The sequence below is a fragment of the Dermacentor albipictus genome, chromosome 7 (genome assembly GCF_038994185.2).
Source record: "Dermacentor albipictus isolate Rhodes 1998 colony chromosome 7, USDA_Dalb.pri_finalv2, whole genome shotgun sequence".
NCBI lineage: Eukaryota > Metazoa > Arthropoda > Arachnida > Ixodida > Ixodidae > Dermacentor > Dermacentor albipictus.
In genome coordinates this window covers 117,364,779-117,388,491 of record NC_091827.1, presented here as the reverse complement: position 1 = coordinate 117,388,491, position 23,713 = coordinate 117,364,779, and the positions used below count along the sequence as shown (strand labels likewise).

Sequence of the window (23,713 nt, the reverse complement as noted above, 5' to 3'; positions counted from 1 at the left end):
AGTAGCGACCAAGAAGACATGGACGTCGCGAGCAGCTCGTCTGCGAAACGCCCACACACGCAAGTTTCCGAAGGTGACGAAGGGGGCAGCGGGAAGGCACAGGAGCCGTCCAGGAAAGAAAGTTCGTACCGCCGTCCTTCTTTCAAGCCAAAGCCTCACATTCCGCCGGATTCCATTCCGACGGTACCGAAGGCGCCCCCGTAATAACGAGGGCGTCGCCCAGCAATGCCTGTATGCGAGGTGAGGGACGGGCTGCAGAGTACAATTGTAAAGTTCGGTCGCTTTTGCCTAGGAAAGAATTGTGCGCGTTCTGAGAAATGGCAGGATGTATGGGTTCACTTGAACTAGTATGCTTGTTTTTCTTCTTCTAAAAAAAAAGGAAATGGCTTCAAAATCTGTAATAGCGCTACACATTGGTACGCTCAATGCCCGAGGCCTGGGCGCGAAAAGGCGGCAGTACCAGGTCAGCCGGTTACTGCAAGAAAATGATTTAGACATAGTCGCTCTACAGGAAACAAAAATTGAAAGTGAAGAGCGCACCGACCGAATGGTTCAAACATTTAGAGCGCGGTACAGTGCGTGCGTTTCCCATGCTGTCGGCAGTTCTGGTGGGTGTGTTTTGTTGTTGCGGAAATCTTTAGAAATTGTACCGCAATCCGTATTTGTTTGTGATGAAGGTCGAATGATTGTGTGTGACTTTTCGCTCTGGGATTCGGAATGGCGGGTAATTTGCATATACGCCCCAAATAATGAAAGAGAACGCCGTGACTTTTTTGGAAAACTTGATGTCTATTTGAAATCTGAGCGCTATATTATCTTGCTGGGAGAGTTCAATTGTGTTTGTTTTTCTGACGACCGGAATAACAACTTGCTTGTACGCGATCAAAGCGCAGGTTTCTTGCTCGCAGCAACCCGAGAGCGTGAATTAGAAGATGTTGGTACGGTGTTTTGCAGTGGAAAGCAGACTGTGTTCACGCATTTCCAACGGGGCAGTCACGCGAGATTAGATCGAGCTTATATATCAGCGAGACTGGTTCCGTTGTGTAGAAGCTATGACGTAAAGCACGTATCCTTCAGCGACCACAGTCTTGTAATGTTCTCGCTCGGCAAGAGGAAAGAAAACCGCCCTTTTAATTGGTGCTTATGGAAATTCAACGTCAAACTTCTGGACGACGCAACCTTTCTCGCGTTTATAAAAGAACATATACGAGAGATGCTTGCTAGTGAATCCGCGGGGTTTATAGCGATGTGGGAAGAGTTTAAACAGGAATTTAAAATAACAGCCATTGAAAGAGCCTCTGTGTTACGCTACAATGAAAAAAGAAAAGAAAATGAATTGCGAAATAAGCTTAACGTATTGTTGTCGATAAAATGCCCACAGCCAGAAGAGTTGTCAACAGAGATAAGGAATATAAAAAATGAGCTTGAAATCATTGATGTCAAGAGATATAGGGGGTCAGTGATACGTGCGCGCTCAGAGCATTTGTGGCTCGGGGAAACGCCCACAAGGCGCGCTTTGGGCGAAGAGAAAAGATACGCATCGCAAAATGAAATAAAAGAAATTGAATACGGCAACGTGCGTAGTACCGATAGTAATACAATACAGCGTGCCTTCTTCGAACACTACAGAGAGTTGTTAAGCTGCAAAGGAGCGGTAGAAGCTGGCTTTGATAGCGAATACTTGCCTTTAATGCCGAGGCTAGATGATGACGTCAAGACAGTCCTTGAGGAACCGATTACGTTGAATGAGATCGAAACCGCCATTGATGAACTCAAACCTGGAAAGGCGCCCGGACCTGATGGCCTAGGCGCAGCTTTCTACAAGGCATTTAAGCATGAACTAGCAGTCATTTTACACCGTGTTCTAGCCGAGGCTTATAAAGTAAAATACATGCCGCCTTCTTTCCGAAAAACCCATACAGTGCTGATCCCGAAATGGGAAGACCCTGTAAAGCTGCTCTCAGTGCGGTCGTATCGCCCCATAACTTTATCCAATGTAGATTATAAGATATTCATGAAGGTGTTAGCAAGAAGGTTGCAATCAGTGATGACATCAATAGTTGGCCCACACCAAACTTGTGGCATAAGAGGCCGCTCGATACTTAATAACATACATGTGGCAAGAAGTATTCTGGAGTGTTGCGATGCCTGGGAAGGAAGAGTTGCTATGATGCAACTAGACATGGAGAAGGCCTTCGACCGTGTTGTGCACAGTGTGCTCTTTTCTATTCTAGAGCACGTGAATGTTGGAAACATTATATTAGAAGGCTTAAAACTGTCTTACGAAGGGTGTAGCACTAACTTATTAGTGAATAAACAACTCTCTGGTAATATTAACTTATGTAGAAGCATAAAACAAGGATGCCCAGCTTCGTCACTTCTCTTCGCAATTTGCTTGGAGCCTTTTTGCTTAAAAGTTATACACAATGAGAAAATACGCGGTTTCCGTTTAATGGGCAGTCAAGTAAAAATTCTCTCCTATGCGGATGATGTAGCCGTCTTTTGTGGGGATAAAGAAAGTGTCCGTGAAACTGTTAAACAAGCTCGAACGTATTGCAAAATGTCTGGAAGCGCTGTTAACTGGGAGAAGTGTGCCGGTTTTTGGCATGGCAGCTGGGATGAGAAGCCCAATGTCTTTGAAAATTTACAGTGGACAGTCTCTCCTACAAAATATCTAGGAGCACCTTTAAACTGGTATGATGAGCCTACAGAATACTGGAGAGAAGAAGCTGAGAGAATGCGCCAGAAAACTACGAAATGGGGAGGAAAAAATTTATCCATATTTACCAGGTCAACTATTTGCAATACGTTCCTTGTTGCGCGAATTTGGTATGTGTTGCAGGTGCTCGCTATGTCACGAACTAGTGCGCAGAAATTGCATAGAATTCTTGCAACGTTTGTATGGAATTCAACATGGGAACGCACAAGTCGTCTGAACTTATTTCACTCACTGAAAGCAGGAGGGCTCGGCTTAGCTCATCTTTTTCTGAGGCAGATTGTCTCAAGGTTTATTTTCTTGCGGGACCAGCATGACCCTTTTTTGCGAGCAGTGCTTCAAGTGAGACTGCAGAATGCTCTCCCCGAGTTTATTGTGTCATCGTGTGGCGTTACTGGAAGCGGCTTGTGCGGGTATCTACGCGAAGTTGTAAGTGCCTTCAAGATTCTTCGAGTACGTTTCTCTTTTGATTATCTCATTATAGTATCAAAGAAATAATTGTACAAAGATCTCCGTGACGTGATGCTTCCAGTACCTTTATATCGAGCCATTTTTTCTGTCGGTCCGGGTAAGGATGTTTTAAAGAGAGTTAACAAAATGCCGGTTCGGTCGTCTGTGAAAACTTTCTTTTTTCAACTACATAGTGGCACGCTCCCAGTCAAACCCTGGCTGCAGGAAAAGGGTTTTTTTCTTCCCTGGTCAGTTGATTGCATTTTATGCCGCAAGCCAGAAACAGTAACACATATATTCCTAGACTGTCTAGATTCATTTTTTCATTGGGACGTCCTCCAGCGAACGCTGAAAAAAGATTTGCCCCTCACACCATATGGAATTAACTTTCTTGCGATTAACAATGACGGGGGTGTGCCCTATGACATGTTCATGGTATTAAGCATGCATAGCATGTGGAAAACAAGAATGGCTGTGAGACATGCAGATCCTATTGTAAGATCGGTAAGAGAAAACTTCATTGAAAGCATTGCCTATATCCGAGATGTGTACCAGTCCCAGGACGAACAGCCAACATGGTATCCTGTACTTAATGACCTAGTGTCATTAAAACGTTTTTAGCAATGTCGCGTCAACAAGCTACTGGTTGGCGCTTTTAATATTTTTGTGTTGGTTTCTCTGTTTTGTGTTGTCACATTGGAAATAAAGAAAAAAAAAGCCGCTATACCTCAGTGGTAGAGCACTGGTCTTGTAAACCCGGGGGCGTGAGTTCAATCCTCACTGGTGGCAGTGCATACTTTTTTATTCACATATTTTATCTGAGTGTAATTGAAGCACTACATAGCTGAATCATTTTGTGCGCCACGTCGAGTCGCCGCTATAGCTCAGTGGTGGAGCACTGGTCTTGTAAACCAGGGGGCGTGAGTTCAATCCTCACTGGTGGCAGTGCATACTTTTTTATTCACATATTTTATCTGAGTGTAATTCAAGCACTACATAGCTGAATCATTTTGTGCGCCACGTCGAGTCGCCGCTATAGCTCAGTGGTAGAGCACTGGTCTTGTAAACCAGGGGGCGTGAGTTCAATCCTCACTGGTGGCAGTGCATACTTTTTTATTCACATATTTTATCTGAGTGTAATTCAAGCACTACATAGCTGAATCATTTTGTGCGCCACGTCGAGGCGCCGCTATAGCTCAGTGGTAGAGCACTGGTCTTGTAAAGCAGGGGTCGTGAGTTCAATCCTCACTGGTGGCAGTGCATACTTTTTTATTCACATATTTTATCTGAGTGTAACTGAAGCACTACATAGCTGAATCATTTTGTGCGCCACGTCGAGTCGCCGCTATAGCTCAGTGGTAGAGCACTGGTCTTGTAAACCAGGGGGCGTGAGTTCAATCCTCACTGGTGGCAGTGCCTACTTTTTTATTCACATATTTTATCTGAGTGTAATTCAAGCACTACATAGCTGAATCATTTTGTGCGCCACGTCGAGTCGCCGCTATAGCTCGATTCGTGTCCCGTCGCGATGGGACTGGTTTCTGCTTCCGGCCACCGAGCGTGACAGACGCATGATGACGGGCTCCGTTGGAGCGGCTTCAGCGGCCTTTTCTGGCCGCGGTAACAGGGCTATGGAAATGGAAGACGACTACCAGGTTGTTCTGCCAAGTCTCCCAACCGGGCGTTTAGTTTTAAATACCGTTTTTTTGCACGCGGATATCAGGGCCCACCCATACCGGGTGGAAGATTTTCGAGACGCGTTGGCTAGGCAATCGCTTCTCTCCGATGTTATCGCCCTGGGGGCGTATCGGATGAGACATGTCTGGGCCATCACGCTGAAGGATGCGGATGCCGTTAAGAAGATTGCAGGCGTCGGTGAGCTGCGCGTCAAAGAACGCCGCTGCATGGTTATCGACCCGGCAAACCAGGACGTACGTCTCAAGCTCCATTGGCTGCTTTACACCGTGCCGGACGAGGACGTGCGTGTCGCGCTCGCACCGTACGGAAAGGTCTCCGAGGTGGTCCGAGAGCGCTGGCGTGTGCACGGCGTGTCAGAGAAAGGCTCAACGAGCAGGATGGTCACGCTGAAATTGAAAGCTGGCGTTAAACTGGACGAATTGCCGCACCAGCTTAACGTTGGGGGTGAGTTGGCACTCGTCGTTGTGCCTGGAAGGCCTCCGTTATGTCTTCGCTGCCGAGGTACGGGACACATTCGACGGGAGTGTAAGGTGCCGCGATGCCGAGCTTGTCGACGTTTCGGTCACGAAGACGGTGAGTGCCCCCGTACTTATGCCATCATCGCCGGCCCTGGAACCAGTGAAGATGCCTCGGAGCATTTGATGGACGAGGCGGACGCAGAAGAGGCAGCGAGGACAATTGGGAAAACGGAGACGAAAGATGGGCCTTCGTTTACGCCTCTGGTTAAGCAGAAGACAACGACAACGTTGACGTCTTCAGCAGTGGTGGCATCTCAGCGAGCGCAGCGTGACCACGAAAGTTACAGCGGTCACAGTGCGGTTGCCGATAAGAAACTTTCGCTGAAAACCCCGGACCGCGTGGAGCCTCGCATTGCCGACGCCATGGACGCCGACGATGAAGCGGCTGCCCTAACCGCTGGAAAACGGTCCCGCGAAGAGAGCGCCGGTGAGAACCTGCAGCCCGGTGGTAGTAGCAGTGGGGAGCCGCCTCCAAAAACGACAGGAAGTCGACGTTCGTCGTTGAAGCCGCGTCCAAACCTTTTGGCCGAGTCACGGCAGGCAGGTAAACTGCCTCCGTAATTTTTTTTCCCGTGTTCTGTGGAATGTCAGCGTCGGTTGTGTATCGACCGACACGGTGTTTTTGGCTGACTTTTCGAGTTTGCGCGCATGCAAAGTGGAGGATGCGACGAGGAGGTGCCTCAGACCACTTCGAGACAAGCACCAGTCAACCCTTTGGGTGGCCAGATAGACCCCCCGTACATCATTGCGCAACACCAGTCGGGAAAATCACATGGTCGACAGAGGTAGGCACCATGCGGAGCGCGCCCCTTTTTATTACGTAAACGTATGGAAGTTGAGCTAAGAACCCCATTGCGTGTAGCAACATTGAATGTGAGAGGGCTGGGAGCACGAAGGCGGCAATGTCAGCTTAATCGCCTGCTTATTGATAATGACCTTGACCTAATAGCTGTGCAAGAATCAAAGATAGAGTCACAAGAACATACTGACCGCATGGTGCCCCCTTTCCGCGCCAACTTTGAAGTGTGTGTGTGTCACTCCGTTGGGACATCGGGTGGATGCCTTATCTTCATTCGCAACACATTAGGTATAAGTGTGGAGTCTGCATTTGCATGTGAAAGTGGCCGCCTCTTGGTTGTTGATTTTTCTTTTTCAAACCTACACTGGCGCGTTGTATGTGTTTATGCCCCCAATGTTGAAAGTGAACGTAAATGTTTTTTTTTTATTCCATTGAGCCGTACTTGAATTGTGACAAGGTGTTGCTTGTATTGGGCGACTTCAACTGTGTATGTGCTGCTACTGACCGAGTGAAGTGTAGACCAGTGAGGGACAAGAGCGCGGAACTGTTGACCCAATTTGTGCACGAATATTTATTGGAGGACGTTGGAAGTGTGTTTTCGGCTGGAACACGGCCTGATTACACACACTTTCAACGCGACAGTCACGCAAGATTAGATAGACTGTATGTTTCTGCTGATCTCGTGCCACTATGCACAGCCTATGATGTAAAACCTGTGTCGTTTAGTGATCATTGCCTTGTAAGCGCGACTTTTGGAACGAAGGGAAGGAAATCACGCTTTAATTGGCACCTTTGGAAACTAAATGAGAAAATTTTAGACGATGAAGGATTTGTCAAGGAAATTAAAAGTGATCTTTATGGGGTACTAGCTGAGCAAGTGGACTGCTTTGCCGTTGAAGGGGAAAGTTTCAAAGGACGAGTGAAGCTCAACCCTTTCAGGCGCCACTTGCAATTATGCATAGAAAAAAATCTTTTTATATATAAACATTCTTTTTGGGACCTAAGAAACACAAAACCATCGAATTCTTGAAAGTTATCATGAAACTTTATTATTTGCAACATCGTACACAATTGTGTACACAGCGCCTCGGTGGTCACAAAATTCACTTGCGGAATGCGAGGAAGCAATTTCTCTCTTTCGTCAGGCACAGTTGCATGGCGCATTTCATGCAGAATATCCGGGCGCCTCGTGTGCACTTCTCGAGCTTGCACCTAATTCGCACCTTCTGGCCGCGGGATTCGGACCAGTGGTCAAAGGAGTCGTAGTGGGCGTCGGTGCAAGGAAGCGATATTCTTGCTTTTTTGCCCTATCTTTGCTTGTGGTGCTTGGATCTCTGCAAGAGAAGGCCTTCCACGCTTTTTCTCGGGCAGTACCGACTTAATTAATGCTTCGGCAGCTTGCAAGCAAGCGAAAATTCATCAAATATAGGAGTTTAGCTCCAGGCAGCGTTTGATTGTCACGGTGGTAGTCCAGTCAAGAATTGCGGATACCTAGGTTCACAAAAGGAAAAAAAACACTCTGTGTCCACTTCTTCAGCTTGCGTTTCCCCTGCAGCACCATCTTCCTCTTCTGTGAGGTTGGTGAACGCAGCTGCAACGCAGGCGTCGGTCGCTTCGCACGTGGCTTCTTCGTCGTCACTTTCCCCAACGTCTGAAACATTTATCAGGAATGAGCTCCAAAAGCCTTTCAGCTGTCTTTTGGGTTTTCTTATACTTGTTTGGATTGTAGAAAGAACGACGAATGGCCAAAAAACCTGGAAAGAAAATCAAAGCAACTCTCAGCGTTCTTCATTTCTGCAGCGACCACGGCGCTTTGTACACAATCGTGTACACATGCGCGTGCGAGCGTTAGCGTTCGGTCATCTCCTCAGAAAGGATAAAATTATCACTCCTCGGTACTTCATATTATGCACAAGCGCGTCTAATTTTTTTTCGCTTGCCACAATAAAAAAAGCGGCTCTAAAAAATTAAGAACTTGACTCACCGCTCTTTGCTGCTCCGGCGTCCGCCATTTCTTCTTTTGATATGAACATCTTCACCGAAATGCGACAGATGGTGCCCGAAATGCACATGTTTGTCAGTTTAAAGTTTGGCAATGTGCTAAAGCCAACCTAATAGAAAATTGCGCTCCCTGAACGCGAAAAAAACACCAGAAGTACAATGTACACAATTGTGTACAAGGCGCCTTAAAGGGTTAAAGCTATTGGAAAAAGTAGCGCCATTCGGTATAAACAGAAAGGAAAAGAAAGGGAACTTCGCGAACAACTTGAGTGCTTGGTTAGGATGGAAACCAATAAGCCAGGAAATTTTAGTAAAGAAATAAAAGACGTGAAGTGTCAGATCGAAACAATTGACACTGACAGGTATAGAGCAGCAATAATACGCTCAAGGAGCGATAACTTGTGGGCAGGCGAAACGCCTACAAAGCGGGCGCTATCAGATGAAAAGCGGTACGCTTGCCAGAAGGAAATCAGGCAAGTAAGATACGAGGGGCACATTACAAGCGACCCTAGTGAGATTCAGCGCGCTATTACGGAATACTTTGCTGAACTTTTCGGCAATAGGCGCGAGCATGCGCAAGGGTTTGAAGGGAATTTACTCCGACTAATGCCAACACTCGACAATGATGTAAAAGGGCGTCTTGAATTGCCTATTACTTTGGAAGAGGTCGAGAAAGCAATAGATGATCTTCCGTCTGGAAAAGCGCCGGGGCCAGATGGGCTCAACGCTGCCTTCTGTAAAACCTTTAAACATGATGTTTCTCAGTTCTTGTTACAAGTGATAACAGAAGCCTATGAACGCAAAAAAGTTCCACTGTCCTTTGGTATTTCACACATTGTACTTATTCCCAAGTCTGATGATGCGGAGTAACGAATGTTAGTGGGTTCCTACAGACCTATCAGCCTCACTAATGTCGACTACAAGGTGTACATGAAAGTAATAGCCAAACGACTTCAGAGTGTAATCGACAAATTAGTAGGGCCGCACCAAACCTGTGGAATCAGAGGACGTAGCAATGCTACAAATATACATGTGGCCAGAACCGTATTGGAATGTGTTGACGCGCTTGGAAGCCAGGTAGCTATGATACAGCTGGACTTGGCTAAAGCGTTCGACCGCGTTTCACACGACATTCTTTTCTCCATTCTAGAGCACGCTAACCTGGGTAGTGTAATAGTAGGAGTAAAAATGGCGTACGCAAATTGTATGACACGCATTATAGTTAATGGCGACCTTACTGAGCGCCTCACAGTGCGCTCTTCGGTGAGGCAAGGTTGTCCGCTCTCTCCCCTGCTTTTTCCAGCGTATCTAGAGCCTTTATGTCTGGCCATTATCAACAGTGACTATGTCACGGGTTTCAAGCTGCAATCTGCTGAGGTGAAACTTCTTGCGTATGCGGACGACATAGCGGTATTTTGCACGAACAGAGAAAACATTTGTGAAGTTACAAACACTCTGGAAAGGTTTTGTAACCAGACTGGATGTCAAGTAAACTGGGAAAAAAGTTCTGGATTTTGGCACGGGGAATGGGATATTACACCGCAATTTTTCTCACGGCTGCAATGGTCTCCCATGCCAAGGCGATACCTTGGTGTGCCCCTAGAATGTTATCGCGATCCCAGCCCACTTTGGAACGAAGAGATGTCAAGGGCGAGAGAGAAAGCGGGAGCTTGGCAGGGAAGGAATCTGTCAATTTTCTCACGTGCCTTTGTCTGCAATGTTTTTCTCATTTCGAAAATATGGTACCTCATGAATGTACTGTGTGCTTCGTGGACCTCTATTCAAAAATTGCATCGTATATTTGCCGTCTTTCTTTGGACTTCGACCTGGGAAAAAACGAGGAGAACAAACCTGTTTCTTTCAGTGAAGAGTGGAGGCCTTGGACTGGTTCATTTGTTTTTGCGTCAAGTGGTATCACGCTTTATTTTCTTTCGTGATCAAAATGACACCTTCTTAAGAACGGATATACAGGTCCGATTGCAGAGGCTACTCCCAAGAAACATAGTGTCCTCTGGTGAGAACATGTGTGGTGCTGTAACCGGATTTTTGCGCGAGGTTGTGCTTTCTTGTAAGTTGTTAGAAGTGCGTTTTTCCCCAGACTATTTGTACAGTGTTCCCAAGAAAAAGCTGAACAAAGATCTTGTGGATATCATGCTGCCGGTGCCATTGTACCGGGCGCCTTATCGTGGAGGCCCAGGGCAGAATATTTTAAAGCGAGTGAAGAAGATGCCAGTTAGGCCAGGCGTGAAAACATTCTTTTTCAAGTTGCACTCTAATACCTTACCTGTCAAAACGTGGCTTCAAGAAAAAGGAATCTTTGTCCCTTGGACAACGAACTGTCTTTTGTGTAAGAGGCCGGAGACAGTGGAACATGTTTTTCTGGACTGCTGGGACGCGGTATTCCACTGGGACGTCCTACAGAGAACTATAAAGAAAGAGTTAACACTAGACCCTTATGGTATCAGGTTTTTACCGGTTGATCACGAAGATGTACCATATGATTTGTTCATGATTCTTGGCCTCCACAGCTTGTGGAAAACACGAATGCAAGTAAGGCATGCAGATGTTAATACGCGCAGTGCACGTGAAAACTTTATTGAAAGCGCTGCTTACCTTCGGGAATGCATCCGGGCACAGCATGACCAACCTCAGTGGGTAACACTCCTTGATGATTTAGTGAGTTTGAAGAAATTTTACCTTTGCTCGCCTCAGCTCAAGCGTAGCTGAAGTGGCTTTATCGTTTGTGACTTATTGTTCTTCATGTGAACTTCGGAAATAAAGAAAAAAAAAGCCGCTATAGCTCAGTGGTAGAAGGTTGACAGAGAGGAGCAGACCGGGAGCATGGTGCGACGATTCACGCACAGATATTTTGCGGTGGTTAGTCATGCGGTAGGCACGTCCGGGGGGTGCATTCTGTTCGTTAAGAAGCTGCCTGGACTGCAGATTAAAAGTGTATTTTCATGCCAATCTGGAAGGATTGTTTTTTGTGATGTTTCGATATGTGAGGTTGAATTCCGTGTCATATGCGTGTATGCTCCGAATTCAGTGGAGGAGCGTGTCTTGTTTTTTTCGAACCTTTCTAAGTATGTCCGTTGTGAGAAGCGCGTTATGTTGTTAGGGGACTTTAATTGTGTATTGAATGCCAGAGATAGAGTGAATAATGCCGGTGTGCGAGACAAAAGCTGTAGCGTATTATCAAAACTAATAGCGGAAAATGAACTTGACGATGTTTACGAGTGCCTGGAAGGGGGGCGGGAAGTCACTTTTACTCGTTTTCAGGGCAGTAGTCACACACGACTGGATCGAATGTACATGTCATTGGACACGATTCCAAGATGCCATAGTTATTGTGTTGTGCCCGTGTCGTTTTCGGACAACTGCCTTGTAAAATGTCACATAGGTGTAGTGAAAACGAAACATGCTATTAATTGGGATCTGTGGAAAATGAATGCCTTGTTACTAAATGATCAGGGGTTTGTAAAAGCAGTAAGGGATGCGGTAAATGAAATATTCGATGATGCAACGGAAACAATAACAGAGAAGTGGGAATGTTTTAAACAGAAGGTTAAAATTAAAGCCATAGAAAGATCGAGTTGCATAAAATTCGATAGCGAAATGAAAGAAAAGGGCTTAAGGAGACTGCTTGAGCAACTGATAACGCTTGAGTGTAGAGAACCTGGTACGTACAAAGACGACGTGCGAAACATCAAGGAAAAACTTGAACAGTTCGACAAAGAGCGTTATCAAGGCGCCATCGTGCGTGCGCGAGCACATGCACTAGCGGCAGGGAGACGCCCACTAAAAGGGCACTGGGTCTGTATCGCACCATGTTGTCAATAGGAGCAGGCAAAGACGTACTGAAAAGGGTGAAGCGGATGCCAGTACGGTCCACGGTGAAAACGTTTTTCTTTTACTTGCACAACGGAACTCTGCCCGTTAAACCGTGGTTAGAGCAGAAGGGTATCTTCGTGCCTTGGACGATAAACTGCTTATTGTGCAAGCAACCAGAAACTATCGACCATATTTTTCTTGATTGCATAGATGCCACCTTCTTATGGGACATACTGCAACGTACTTTAAAAAAAGAGTTACCGATTACCCCATATGGCATCCCCTTCCTTCCAACCGATAATGACGAAGGAGTGCCGCACGACATGTTTATGGCTTTATGTCTTCACAGCATCTGGAAAAGGAGAATGGCAGTGTATCATGCAGATATGAACGCACAGCCAGCCAGAGAGTACTTCAAAGAAAGTATTGCGTTTATTCGTGAGATGTATAAAGCACAGATTGATCCACCAGCATGGATACCTGTATTAGATGCTCTTGTAAACCTGAAGCGCTTTTAAATATCCACGCTTACCCAAAGTGGGCAAGCGTTTTTAATTACCTTATGTAGTGTGGATTTGTGATTGTATCGCTTTGTTTCATTCCTGAGAAAGGTAATAAATAAAAAAACAGCCGCTATAGCTCAGTGGTAGAGCACTGGTCTTGTAAACTAGGGGTCGTGAGTTCAATCCTCACTGGTGGCAGTGCATACTTTTTTATTCACATATTTTATCTGAGTGTAATTCAAGCACTACATAGCTGAATAATTTTGTGCGCCACGTCGAGTCGCCGCTATAGCTCAGTGGTAGAGCACTGGTCTTGTAAACCAGGGGTCGTGAGTTCAATCCTCACTGGTGGCAGTGCATACTTTTTTATTCACATTTTTTATCTGAGTGTAATTCAAGCACTACATAGCTGAATCATGTTGTGCGCCACGTCGAGTCGCCGCTATAGCTCAGTGGATTCCACTTCCGGCCACCGCAGTGAACGGACGCGGAATGCCTTGCTCCGTAGGGGCGGTTACAGTGGCCCTTGGCCGTGGCACAAGGTGTACGGATAAGCCTTACCCGGATTATCAAGTTGTTTTGCCTCATCTGCCTTCAGGTACATCAGTTTTGTATACAGTATTTTTGCACGCGGATGTTAAAACCAGGCCGTATCGGGTCGAGCACTTTCGAGATGCGCTCGAGCGTCTTGCACTGCTGCCGGAAGTGGTGGCCCTTGGCGCCTTCCAAATGAATCATGTATGGGCGGTGACCTTCTGTGATGAAGCTTCCAAGAAAAAGATGCTTGCGGCAGAAACATTCAACGTGAAAGACCAGCCCTGTGTCGTTTATGGTCCCTGCAACCAAGGCATCAGACTGAAGCTTTATTGGCTGTTGCATTTCGTTCACGACGACGAGGTTCGAGCAGCGTTGGCCCCTTACGGAAAGGTTACAGATATCGCCCGCGAAAAGTGGCGAGTACAGGGATGTAATGATAAAGGGTCCACCACCCGTTTGGTGACACTCTTACCAAAGCCTGGAATTACAGTTGAAGACTTGCCTCATCAGGTGCGCGTCGCGGAAAACTTAGCGCTCGTGCATGTACCAGGAAGGCCCCCGTTATGCCTCCGGTGCAATGGAACTGGACATATCAGGCGCGAGTGTCGCATACCACGCTGTGCACTCTGCCGACGATTTGGCCACGTAGAACAAGACTGCGTGCGATCCTATGCAGCGGTAACAAGTCCAGTTAAAGGCGACGAGATGGCTGAACACATAATGGACCATGCTGATGCCGATGCAGCATCCCGAGCAACGACCGAAGAACCGGTGGCAGACAGCACACCCTCTGACGCGTCTCCACTTCAGGAAAACTCCACTGGGCCCGGCGACAGCCAATATGGCGAGGCAAAGAGCGTGCTGGTCGGGAAGCCGACTAACGACCAAAACGTCAATGAGAGAAAGGACGCGATTTTAGTAAGCGCATCAGTGACTACCGCGAAAGACGAGACCGAAGGCATTGAGGATGTTTAAATGACAGCAGCCGCTAAAGCAGCTGCAAAGAGGCCTCGCGAGGCCACTGACGGATCTCAAGCCTCAACCGAACCATCGAGCAGCGGCGAGCCGTCGCCGAAGACCGCTATAACGAGACGAATGGGCCTCAAACCGAAGCTGAAGATACCGCCTGATAGGCGGACGGCTTCAACATCGACTCCCACTTAGGGGCGCGAAGTGTGTTCAGCCAGCCTGTCCTCAGTATAAGACGTTACATAGCGGACAAGTAGAACGTGACCTGTGCTGGTTTTTGCTATCACTGCCTGTCCAGATGTGAGTACCGTTCCGTCTGTTTGCTAATCCGAAAAATGGCTGTGAATCTGACATTTCCCCTTTGTGTAGCTACGTTGAATGTGAGGGGTTTGGCATCCCGCAGGAGGCAGTGCCAGTTAAGCCGCCTCTTGTTGGAAAATGACATTGACATAATGGCAGTGCAGGAAACCAAAGTAGAAAGCGAAGAGCAAACGCACAGAATGGTCGAACCTTTCAGTGATAGGTATAATGTATGTGTGTCTCATGCTAGAGGCACTTCAGCGGGTTGCATGATACTCGTTCGAAAATGCACCGATATTGTAGCGCAATCTGTAAAATCTAGTGATGATGGCAGGCTACTATTCATCGACTTTGGCATTTGTGGACTCCTCTGGCGTGCAATATGTGTGTATACTCCGAATAACATTAACGAACGTGTAGAATACATAGAAAACCTGAGAACATGCATGACGTACGAAAGGAACATAATTTTATTTGGAGACTTTAATTGTGTGTGCAGGCCGCAAGACAGACTCAACACATTGACTTACCGCGATACAAGTGCGACACTATTAAACGCACTTGCAAATGAGCTTGAGCTGGACGACGTTGGTTGTATTTTTGACGGCGGCGAGCACGTACAGTATACGCACTACCAAGGTGTAAGTCATGCTAGACTAGATCGCATATATGTTCCGGCAGTTGTGATACCACACATTACTGCATACAAAGTAAAGAACGTCACATTTAGTGATCACTGCTTGGTGATAGCGACACTAGGAACCAAGACAAAAGTATCAAAGTTTAGTTGGAACTTGTAGAAATTAAACGATACACTGTTGGATGATGAAATTTTTGTTAAAAAAGTAAAGGAAAGGATAGATGAAATATGTTCGGTTGAATCTTCCAATTTCACAGCGCTTTGGGAGCAATTTAAAAATGAAGTAAAGATTGCGGCGATTGAACGAGCTTGCGTGCGGCGCAGCATTGAAAAACAGCAAGAGAAAGAACTTAGGAGCACGCTAGATTATACGATTGCGGTTGAGAGTGCTAACCCTGGACACTTTAGCAAGGAACAACGTGACCTTAAAAGTAAGCTCGAAGTGATAGATGAAAAGAAATATCGTGGAGCGATCGTCAGAGCACGGGCTGAAAGACTATGGCTAGGGGAAACGCCTACTAAGCGGGCACTCGGGGAAGAAAAAAGGCAAACTGTAAAAAAAGAGATAAAAGAAATAAGATATAAAAACGATGTGACGCGCGACAAGGAACTGATAGAGAAAGCGTTTGTTGAATGCTATCGAAAACTGCTAAGCCCAAAAATGAGATACAGAAGCCTTACGAAACGAATTTTTGTCGCTCATGCCAAGGCTAGGCGATGAAGTAAGACAAACGCTTGAGCGGCCAATTAGTCTGAATGAAGTAAAACAGGCCATTTATGAACTAAACACTGGCAAAGCACCTGGGCCTGATAGACCAAGGGCTGCCATTTACAAATGCTTCAAGGAAGAACTGGCACAAGTGTTACATCGCGTGATAAATGAGTGCTATGAACAAAAAAGAGCACCTTTATCTTTTAGAAAATGTCATGTAGTACTCATTCCAAAATCGGATGATCCCAGGAAATTGTTGGATGTTGAGGCCTATGGACCTATAAGTCTTACGAATGTAGACTACAAAATATTTACGAAGGTGCTAGCCAAGAGATTGCAGAGCGTTATCACACACCTCGTATTACCTCACCAGACATGTGGCATCAAAGGAAGGACAATCTACACAAATATACACACCGCTAGAACTATCCTAGAATGCTGTGACATGACTCAAGATAACATAGCCATGATACAGCTGGATCTTCAGAAAGCATTTGATAGAGTTAATCATGACATACTACAGTTATTACTAGAACATTGTAATGTAGGTAGCGTTATCAAGGAGGGCATCAAGATGGTGTATGAAGAGTGTGCAGTAAACCTTTTAATTAACAACACCGTAAGTGAAAACATTCCAGTACTGTCAGGTATAAAACAAGGGTGTGCGTGTTCGTCTCTTCTTTTTGCACTTTATTTGGAACCCTTATGTTTAAAAATTCGCATAAATAGAATGGTGCATGGTTACTCCTTTTATGCTACTGAAGTAAAGATACTGGCATATGCCGATGATATAGCCATATTCTGCAAAGACAAAGACAGTATTAAAGAAGCTGTTAAGGAAGCTACATCATTCTGTAGGGCTACAGGAAGTGCCATTAGCTGGGATAAATCTCTGGGCATTTGGCATGGAAATTGGGGGCAAAAGCCGGAGGCGTATGCAAACATGAGATGGACAACTATTCCTGCTAGATACTTGGGGGTTCCTCTCCAACATTATAGAAATACTGCAGAATACTGGGCAGGAGAGACAGAAAGGCTCAAGGATCAGTCTGAAAAATGGGGAGGGCATAACTTTTCTATGTTTTCCCGCGCTACAGTCTGTAATGTGTTTTTTGTTGCAAAAGTGTTTTATGTACTTCAAGTGTTCAGTATGAGCCGAACTTGTGTCCAAAAATTACACAGAGTGTTTGCCACCTATATATGGAATTCTACCTGGGAACGCACCAGTCGGTTAAACTTGTTCCTTTCGGTGCGACACGGATGGCTTGGTCTGTGTCATTTATTTTTGAAACAAATAGTTTCAAGGTTTTTCTTTCTGAGAGACCAAAGCGATGTTTTCTTGCGTACTGTTATACACATGAGGCTGTGTAATCATATCCCGGATTATATTGTCTCATCAAATGTCGATACGCGTGGAACACTGAGCAGTTTTTGGCGCGAAATAGTGTCTGCATATCAAGTACTGAAGCCACGGTTTTCCTTAGAATATTTGAGCGCAGTGGCACGTAAACAATTGTACAAAGATCTAATTGATGTGTTTGTACCAATACCGTTGTACCGATCCATCTATCAACTAGGACCAGAAAGAGACGTATTAAAACGAGTTCGAAAAATGCCAGTAAGAGCGTCATCTAAATCATTCTTTTTCCAACTGCACACGGGCACGCTCGCTGTAAAACCATGGCTTCAAAGCAAAGGTATCTTCGTCCCATGGGGATTACACTGCCTGATATGTCGAAAGGAGGAAACGATAGAACACATCTTTTTGGACTGTCACGATGCTGTTTTCTTGAGGGACATCCTTAAACGGACACTTCAGAAAGATTTGCAAGTAACACCCTTTGGTATCCGATTCTTGCCATGTGAAGATCCAGATGAAATGCCATGCGACATGTTCATGTTACTGTGTTTGCATAGTGTGTGGAAAACGAGGATGGCGGTCAGAAATGCGGATGTCGACGCAAGATCGGCCATGCAAAACTTCAGTGAAAACTGTGTGTACATACGAGATATTCTCAAAATCCAGAGGAACCCACCGGATTGGATGCCTGTGCTTGATAAGCTGGCTTCTCTGAAGCCATTTAAGCTTCACACTCCAGCCATGAAAAGGCTCACGCGTCTTTTATTGTACTTGTAAAATTGTATTTATGAGTTCTGTGTTTGGAAGTTCCAATCCGGTAATAAAGAAAAAAAAACCGCTATAGCTCAGTGGTAGAGCACTGGTCTTGTAAACCAGGGGCCGTGAGTTCAATCCTCACTGGTGGCAGTGCATACTTTTTTATTCACATATTTTATCTGAGTGTAATTCAAGCACTACATAGCTGAATCATGTTGTGCGCCAGGTCGAGTCGCCGCTATAGCGCAGGGATTCTACTTCCGGCCGTGATAGCAAACGGACGTGTGTGGAATGTGCTCCGCCGGAGCGGTATCAGCGGCCCAGTCGGGCCGCCGAAACAGGTTTTTTGCTGATGAAGCCCTGGACTATCAAGTTATTCTGCCGTCGCTGCCAACAGGTGCGTCTGTAGGGAATACTGTTTCTCTTCACGGGGATTTGAAAGCCAGGCCTTACCGTGTAGAAGACTTTCGCGACACGTTGGTTCATCTCGGAGTGCTTCCTGAAGTGATAGCTTTGGGGGCGTTCCAGATGAACCATGTTTGGGCCGTCACTTTTACAAGTGCAGAAGCTACGAAGAAGATGGTAGGAATCGGGGAAGTTCTGGTCAAGGAGAAACGGTGCCTTGTGGTTGACCCCGAAAATCAAGAAGTGCGCATCAAGCTTTACTGGGTGCTACATAATGTTCCGGACGAAGAAGTGCGCTCTGCTCTAGCACCGTACGGGAAAACCAGCGATATCTACAAGGAGCGCTGGCGAGTACACGGAATAGCTGACAAAGGCTCGTCTACGCGCACGGTTGGTCTAAAGCTCAAGCCTGGTGTAACTCTAGAAGATTTACCCCATCAGTTTCGGGTTGCAGGAATCAAGGCTCCACTCGTTGCGCCGGGACGCCCACCGCTATGCTTGAGGTGCCATGCCACAGGCCATATCAGGCGCGACTGCCGGGTACCGCGTTGTGCCAAATGTCGGCGATATGGCCACGATGAAAGCGTCTGCGTGCGAACCTACGCAAACGTGGCCGGAGTCACAGCAAGCGATGAACTGTCGACGGAACATCTAATGGACGAGGCAGACGCGGCCGAAACTACCCCCGAGGCAGATAGCTCGCGATCTATTGGTGCAGCAAACGTGTCACATGTCAAGCAAAAGGCTGCAGTCATTATTGCGGAAGACACAGCCATCGCTTCAACAGAGGCTGTAGAGACACTGGCGATGGGTGCTCCAACGAGCCAACACATTGCACCTGACGCGTGTGTCGAGCAAAGCCCTGAGACTACGGACGTCGTTATGGCAAGTACCAGCAGCCCTGCACCAAAACGACTCCATGAGGATGGCAAGGAAGGGCACAAGACCGACCAGAATGCAACGGATGAGCCGCCTGTGAAAACGACACCCCATCGAAGGACTACATTTAAACCCGCACCGAAAATACCGCTCGAGCCACGGCCCGAGCGGAAACCGCCGGCCCCGCCGGCGACGTGACAAGGTGTCGAGTCTTCTTTTTTTGCCAACCGGACACTATCAGCGGAATGGACCGGAAAGACAGTGTGTTGACGTCGTCACGGCGAGGTCTAAATTCTAAACAAAATGGCTGGAATGACTGGGATTTTCTATAAAAATGTGAGTGTTTTGCCGTCTTGTGATAAGCAAGGGATACTATGCGGTTTGTGTTTATAAAAAAAAATGGCTGTTACTTTCCGAACGCCTCTTTATGTAGGCACTCTTAACGTGCGGGGCCTGTCGACACGGAGAAAGCAATACCAACTGAGTCGACTTTTTATGGAAAATGACTTGGACGTAATTGCCATACAGGAAACGAAGGTCGAAAGTCAGGAAGGAACAAACCGCATGGTTGAACCTTTTAGGGCGTACTACAATGTATGCGTTGCGCATGCAGTAGGTACAGCCGGTGGTTGTGCGCTGTTTCTGAAGCACACCACAGGCATATCTGTTGATAGTGTGTACGCGTGTGACACTGGACGACTTATTGTATGCGACATAACGTTGCAAGCCCAGAAGTTCCGAATAGTTTGTTTACATGATCCACATGCATCAAGTGAGCGCCGATTGTTTTTCGAAAGTGTTGAACATTATCTTAATTGTGACAGGGCAATTATAATGATGGGGGACTTTAATTGCGTAACCAGAGTAGAAGACAGGACAAGAGATGCACCGATACGAGATGCGAGTGTGTCGGTACTAAATGCGCTGACTTAAGGTCACCTGTTAGAAGATGTAGGGTGCTTCCTGTCAAATGGCACATTGCCTCGGTATACCCACTACCAAGGGGACAGCCACGCTAGATTAGATCGTATTTATGTTTCGGCAGATTTGGCACCCGTCTGCAATAATTATGACATTAAAAACGTTTTCTTTAGCGACCATAGTTTGGTTGTGTGTGCGCTAGGTCCGAGGAAACCGGCGAAATTTAACTGGCAGCTGTGGAAATTCAATGTTAAACTCCTCAATGATGAGGTATATATGAAGGAAACACAAGGAAAAATTGGAGACCTACTAGCAAATGAACCGGAGTGTTATGCGGAGGCATGGGAACATTTTAAGGAAAACGCAAAAATCTCAGCCATCGAAAGAGCCGGGGCATCGCGGAGGAAGCAAAACAAAGAAGAAACTGAGCTCCAAAGCCAGCTTGATTTTTATTTAAATGCAGAAGCTACAGCTCCGGGTAACTTTGCCAGAGAAATAAAAGAAATTAAAAACAAACTAGAAATTATTAATACAGAAAAGTACAGGGGCGCAGTTGTACGAGCACGTGCGGAAAAAATGTATATGGATGAAACCCCCACCAAACGCGCTCTATCAGATGAAAAAAATGGCTGTGGCTTAGGTAAGGTTAAGCCCAGGATGCGAAGCATACTAGCCTTTATTTTAGTTGTTGAACCACTGTTTAGCCTGGTGAACTGCTGTTGCTTGGCTATATTTGGTTCGGCTAGACGAAGAAACAACTCATGCATTACTTCTTCGCCTTCAAGAGTGGAACGCGACAGCGTTCCCGTCGACCCGCCAAGGGGTGTAAGACAATGGGCTACAGGGCAGCGACTACGCGCCCCGCATTGGACGCGGTGAGCGTCGAGCAAAGCAGCGTTCGGCGCGGCAACGAAATGTGCGCCTGAGCAAGAGACGCACGCCTTAGAAACAGCGCGTTTCTAAGGCAACACCGCATTCACTAGAGGCGCTTTTGTACCGCTTTGAAGCGTTGTACTCGTGGCTCAGTGGTAGCGTCTCCGTCCCACACTCCGGAGACCCTGGTTCGATTCCCACCCAGCCCGTCTTGCAAGAGTTGAGCCAAAGCCACTTCTCCTCTGTCGTGACGTCACGGTGTCACGTGATTTCATGGTCACCGCCGCGCCTGAGGAGCTGGGTTGAGCCCTCGTAATATGCTTCGCATAAAAAGCTATGCGTCGCGCGACGAAATAAAAGCGATAATGTACAGAGATGAAGTTGTGCAAGACGAGGAACTGATACGTCGCGCATTTGTTGATTATTATCGTGATTTAGTAGGCCGCGAACCATAGATTGCGGAAGGTTTTCAAAGCGATTTCTTGAGACACATGCCAAAACTTGAAGCAGAAGTTAAAACGAATCTCGAAGCACCAATCTGCGTTGCAGAGCTTGAGGGGGCAATCGATGAATTGAGTACAAGGAAATCGCCAGGCCCTGATGGTTTTGGCTCAGAATTCTACAAGGCTTTTAAAACGGAGATAGCAGTTGTCCTGCATAACGTAATAAAGGAGGCATACAGAACAAAGAAGTTGCCTCCTTCTTTCAGGCAGAGCCATGTTGTACTTTTTCCAAAAACAGAGGATCCGGCTGCCTTGCTCTCTGTACGAGCCTATCGACCGATAACACTAACGAACACGGACTACAAGATATTCGCTAAAGTTTTGGGCAGGAGACTACAAAGTGTTATAACCAGGCTTGTGGGGCCGCATCAGACTTGCGGCATAAAAGGAAGGTCCATTGTAACAAACATACACGTGGCTAGAACCGTCCTGGAGTGCTGTGATGCGCACTGCGGGAGGGTCGCCATGGTACAACTGGATTTAGAGAAGGCATTCGACAAAGTTGTGCATAAAGTCCTTTTCAACATTCTAGAACACATCAATGTCCGAAACGTCCTATCAGAAGGTATAGAAATGTGTTACGCAGACATTTCTAGCAGGATTAAAATTAATAAATCATTAACTGCCAGTTTCCAGATAAAGTCCTCTGTTAGGCAAGGATGCCCTTTGTCTCCTTTACTGTTCGCGCTGTACCTGGAGCCTTTCTGTTTGAAAATCATGTCATCGAGTGCCATAAAAGGTTTTAGGTTGAGCACAAGCGAGGTTAAGCTACTTACGTACGCTGACGATATTGCAGTTTTCTGTTCTGACCAAGACAGTGTCAGGAATGCCATCAGTGTGGCGAGGAGTTTTTGTAAAGTGACCGGAAGCGTTATCAACTGGAGCAAATCTTTGGGCTTTTGGCATGGGGACTGGGACGATACCCCGGACGTCTTTGAAAGCATGCAGTGGACGGTTTCGCCAACGAAATACCTCGGGGTTCCTTTAAATCACTACAAAGACACTACTGATTATTGGAGAAATGAAGCGGAACAAATAAAAGAAAAATCGACCAAATTTGGAGGGAGAGACTTATCTATATTTGCAAGGTCAACAGTATGTAACCTTTTTCTTGTAGCCAAGATTTGGTACGTTCTGCAAGTACTGTGTGCGACGAGAGCAAGCATTCAAAGACTCCACAGGGTGCTAGCAGTGTATATATGGGGATCAACTTCGGAACGTACAAGCCGCACAAATTTATTCCGGTCAGTGAAAAGTGGCGGACTGGGCTTGGCGCATTTGTTTCTAAAACAGGTAGTGTCCAGATTTCTCTTTATGCGAGAGCAAAGCAATGCTTTCCTACGTACTGTGATTCAAATGCGATTGTGTGACGTTATGCCAGCGTTCATTGTGTCGTCTGATCGGGTTGATGGGCCGAAAGTACGAGGCTTCCTGCGAGAAGTCGTCTGGTCTTACGAGTTCCTCGCAGCACGGTTCTCATTACAGTATCTAAGCAAAGTCACACGAAAGAAACTGTACAAAGATGTTGTTGATGTATGTATGCCAGAACCACTGTATCGCACCATGTTGTCAATAGGAGCAGGCAAAGACGTACTGAAAAGGGTGAAGCGGATGCCAGTACGGTCCACGGTGAAAACGTTTTTCTTTTACTTGCACAACGGAACTCTGCCCGTTAAACCGTGGTTAGAGCAGAAGGGTATCTTCGTGCCTTGGACGATAAACTGCTTATTGTGCAAGCAACCAGAAACTATCGACCATATTTTTCTTGATTGCATAGATGCCACCTTCTTATGGGACATACTGCAACGTACTTTAAAAAAAGAGTTACCGATTACCCCATATGGCATCCGCTTCCTCCCAACCGATAAAGACGAAGGAGTGCCGCATGACATGTTTATGGCTTTATGTTTTCACAGCATCTGGAAAACGAGAATGGCAGTGTATCATGCAGATATGAACGCACAGCCAGCCAGAGAGTACTTCAAAGAAAGTATTGCGTTTATTCGTGAGATGTATAAAGCACAGATTGATCCACCAGCATGGATACCTGTATTAGATGCTCTTGTAAACCTGAAGCGCTTTTAAATACCCACGCTTCCCCAAAGCGGGCAAGCGTTTTTAATTACCTTATGTAGTGTGGATTTGTGATTGTATCGCTTTGTTTCATTCCTGAGAAAGGTAATAAAAAAAAAAGCCGCTATAGCTCAGTGGTAGAGCACTGGTCTTGTAAACCAGGGGTCGTGAGTTCAATCCTCACTGGTGGCAGTGCATACTTTTTTATTCACATATTTTATCTGAGTGTAATTCAAGCACTACATAGCTGAATCATTTTGTGCGCCATG

General features: G+C 46.3%; 9 non-coding genes across 9 annotated transcripts; all 9 read left to right on the top strand.

Annotated features, from left to right (window-relative positions):
• The first annotated feature begins 3,883 nt into the window (after nt 1-3,883).
• TRNAT-UGU (transfer RNA threonine (anticodon UGU)) lies at nt 3,884-3,955 on the top strand. Its single transcript has one exon. It is a non-coding gene; the product is annotated as a tRNA-Thr (tRNA).
• An 84-nt stretch (nt 3,956-4,039) lies between these two features.
• Nucleotides 4,040-4,111, top strand: TRNAT-UGU (transfer RNA threonine (anticodon UGU)). Its single transcript has one exon. It is a non-coding gene; the product is annotated as a tRNA-Thr (tRNA).
• An 84-nt stretch (nt 4,112-4,195) lies between these two features.
• On the top strand, nt 4,196-4,267 carry TRNAT-UGU (transfer RNA threonine (anticodon UGU)). Its single transcript has one exon. It is a non-coding gene; the product is annotated as a tRNA-Thr (tRNA).
• Nucleotides 4,268-4,351: 84 nt separating this feature from the next.
• On the top strand, nt 4,352-4,423 carry TRNAT-UGU (transfer RNA threonine (anticodon UGU)). Its single transcript has one exon. It is a non-coding gene; the product is annotated as a tRNA-Thr (tRNA).
• Nucleotides 4,424-4,507: 84 nt separating this feature from the next.
• TRNAT-UGU (transfer RNA threonine (anticodon UGU)) lies at nt 4,508-4,579 on the top strand. Its single transcript has one exon. It is a non-coding gene; the product is annotated as a tRNA-Thr (tRNA).
• An 8,063-nt stretch (nt 4,580-12,642) lies between these two features.
• TRNAT-UGU (transfer RNA threonine (anticodon UGU)) lies at nt 12,643-12,714 on the top strand. Its single transcript has one exon. It is a non-coding gene; the product is annotated as a tRNA-Thr (tRNA).
• An 84-nt stretch (nt 12,715-12,798) lies between these two features.
• On the top strand, nt 12,799-12,870 carry TRNAT-UGU (transfer RNA threonine (anticodon UGU)). Its single transcript has one exon. It is a non-coding gene; the product is annotated as a tRNA-Thr (tRNA).
• Nucleotides 12,871-17,868: 4,998 nt separating this feature from the next.
• Nucleotides 17,869-17,940, top strand: TRNAT-UGU (transfer RNA threonine (anticodon UGU)). Its single transcript has one exon. It is a non-coding gene; the product is annotated as a tRNA-Thr (tRNA).
• Nucleotides 17,941-23,564: 5,624 nt separating this feature from the next.
• Nucleotides 23,565-23,636, top strand: TRNAT-UGU (transfer RNA threonine (anticodon UGU)). Its single transcript has one exon. It is a non-coding gene; the product is annotated as a tRNA-Thr (tRNA).
• Nucleotides 23,637-23,713: the final 77 nt, after the last annotated feature.